The sequence below is a fragment of the Sinocyclocheilus anshuiensis genome, unplaced genomic scaffold (genome assembly GCF_001515605.1).
Source record: "Sinocyclocheilus anshuiensis isolate Anshui unplaced genomic scaffold, SAMN03320099.WGS_v1.1 scaffold2186, whole genome shotgun sequence".
NCBI lineage: Eukaryota > Metazoa > Chordata > Actinopteri > Cypriniformes > Cyprinidae > Sinocyclocheilus > Sinocyclocheilus anshuiensis.
In genome coordinates this window covers 637,700-640,340 of record NW_015557072.1, presented here as the reverse complement: position 1 = coordinate 640,340, position 2,641 = coordinate 637,700, and the positions used below count along the sequence as shown (strand labels likewise).

General features: G+C 43.0%; 1 protein-coding gene across 1 annotated transcript in view; it reads left to right on the top strand.

Moving 5' to 3' along the window:
* The first annotated feature begins 544 nt into the window (after nucleotides 1-544).
* The window catches only part of LOC107676736 (receptor-type tyrosine-protein phosphatase delta-like), a 319,184-nt gene continuing 317,087 nt past the window's right edge, over nucleotides 545-2,641 (top strand). Inside the window, exons 1-2 of the mRNA XM_016471396.1 lie at nucleotides 545-779; nucleotides 879-908. The gene's annotated coding sequence lies outside the window, so the exon portion shown is untranslated. The remainder of the gene's footprint in view (nucleotides 780-878; nucleotides 909-2,641) is intronic.

Sequence of the window (2,641 nt, the reverse complement as noted above, 5' to 3'; positions counted from 1 at the left end):
GATGTTTATGATTTAGAATGTATGTAAAACTGACATCTTACAGACATCTATCACATGTTTGTATACAGCTTTCCAGATAAAGTGAGACATCTTAGAGACGTACGTGAGGGAACATGTTTAAATGTTTCAGAAGGTTGAGGGAACATTCAAATGTAACGTTCCTATAATGTTTGCAAAACGATTAAATGGAATGTTCCTTTAAATGCAAAAAAATAAAAATAAAAATGTCGAGAGAACAAACATTTTCATAACTTGATGAGAACATCAGCGAAACGGTCTCAGAACAGTTGTTAGTGTCCTGCAAGCCGTAGTAATCACTATTTGTTCTTTAAGCGTACGTTTTAAAATAAATGGAGCTGATTTCGCTTTTGTTCTTCTAAACAGATAAAGACACAATCGATTGCTCAGTCGATATGACGCGTTTACTCGCAGCTGACCAGATGATATGAAATCAAATGGTTCATATGAATCAGATGAAGCTGTTTAATGTGCGGCGCGCGGCGGAACTGCAGGCGCACGCGTCATTCTCGCGCACACACACACACACACACACACACACACAGAGTCAGGTATCTCCTCTCCGCGTGCGCGTGTTTCTCTGTGATGCTCGCGGGCGTCGGACGCGCGGATGATCGCGGCTGATTGTCAGTGTGTGGAATAAGACGCTCTTCATCCTCATCTTCATCTTCATCCTCCTCATCGCGGCTGTTTCTGGCTGGAGTGACAGAAAGACATAAAACCTTCCTCCGGATCCTCAGCGCTCCTCTGAAGGCTTTTGGGTGAGTCTTCATCATGCTCTTCATCTTCTTCAGCATCTTCATCCTCCTCATCTTCCTCGTGCCGTACTGATGATTGTGTGCTTCTCTCGTGTGTTTCAGTCAGTGCTTTGTGATTCTTCAGCGTTTGGAGTAAGTACAGATACTTTCACTCTCTGTAAGTGTGTGTGTGAAAGAGAACCGGACATGTGTGCTGGAAGTGTGTGTGTTTCAGGTTTGTTGTGGGATTTCTGTGTCTCTTATGATGATGATGAATATGTCAGAAAAGCTGTAGTGAGACACAAATCAGCTGCTGTGAGTGCACAAACTTACATCTGTGATTCTGTGAGGAGTGTGTGTGTGTGTGTGTGTGTGTTCTGGGTCAGTGGTGCTGCTGCGGTTGGTCATGGGATTTCCGGGTCTTTGATGATGATGATGATGATGATGATAAATGTCTGATCAGGCAGAAAAGCTTTGGTGGGACACAAACTCCAGTCCCTGGTCCAAGTGTGTGTGTGTGTGTGTGTGTGTGTGTGTGTTTAGCTATAATTTGGGACACATTTGTCTCCAGAAGTGAGATTAATCTGTCAGAACCTGTCATTCTGATTTGCATGATCATCAAACAATAAGCATTATTTATTTATTCAAAATTCTAAAAATGCATAACTTTTATTTAGTTCCCGTGTGTAGCATAAATCATTACCATCTTCATTCAAATGGCCAGAGGTTTGATGAAATGTGCTCGTTTGCATAAATGAGGGCGTTTGTGGTCATCCTGCAGTCTTGAGGATCGTTTTTGCTGATCCCAGTCGAATCTCTCGCTGTTCTCGTCAGTGTCTCGTGTGCTTTGTGATGTGAATTCATTATTTCTGTTCACATTAATGACTCTGAGCTCAATCAGCAGACAGTCTTAATTAAAGACAGCTGCTGATCCACTCCTTCATCATCATCACCACCACCACACTAACAGTGGTGTCTGCGATTGATACTGTGTTTTCTAGTGTCGTTGTGTGCGTCTGGACTGTAGTTGATCTGTTCTCTCCGGTTTGATGGTGTTTTTGTATCAGTGAAGCGGCGGCTTACAGAACAGTGGGATTTGGGACTGTGTGTATGTGTGTGTGTGTGTGTGTGTGTGATCCTGCGAGTGCTGTGATTACTGGAGGAGCGGCGTGGGGCTCGTGGATCGGGATTAGGCATGCCCTCCTCATGGATAACACCCACGGCCCTCTGCTCGGAGCGCTGGGCTGTTTAAAGCTTAAAGTGGAAAGATAAAAACTCAAATGGAAAATGTTTTTGGGGGAGAGCTACTAACGGCTCAAATGTTCATGCAAACGGCAAGAAGGTTGATGTTTTTGAGTTTGAGATGTGCAGCGTATGTGAAAGTCACGGCTGAGTCTGCTAACATCTCTTTAGATGTGTTTAATAACACTGCGGTGAAATGAAAGCGTTCGTGTTTGAGCTCAATTTGTTCTGACCATTAAAACGCCACCGTCTGAATATTTCACTGTGTGTGTGTGTGTTATTCTCACACCACACACTCATTTTGTGCAGTTATGTCATTCTGTTGAGCAGCAGCCTCTCTCTCTCTCTCTATCTCACACACACACACACACACACACACACACACAGACAGACAGACAGAGTGTTTATATTGGGATGTAGTGACAGGTGATTTGACCTACTTGCTGTTTGACGTTTTCAGGAGCTTCACTTCCATCATAAATATGTATGCGTGTGTTTCTGTTTCTTTCAGTCTGTCTCTGTAGAGTGTAAATGAGCAGCTGATATGAAATACGCTCGAGTAGCTCATACATTGGTGCGACATCTAAACTAAACACCATCTAAAACTGTTTTTAACAGCATCTTCTTTATTATATGTATATATA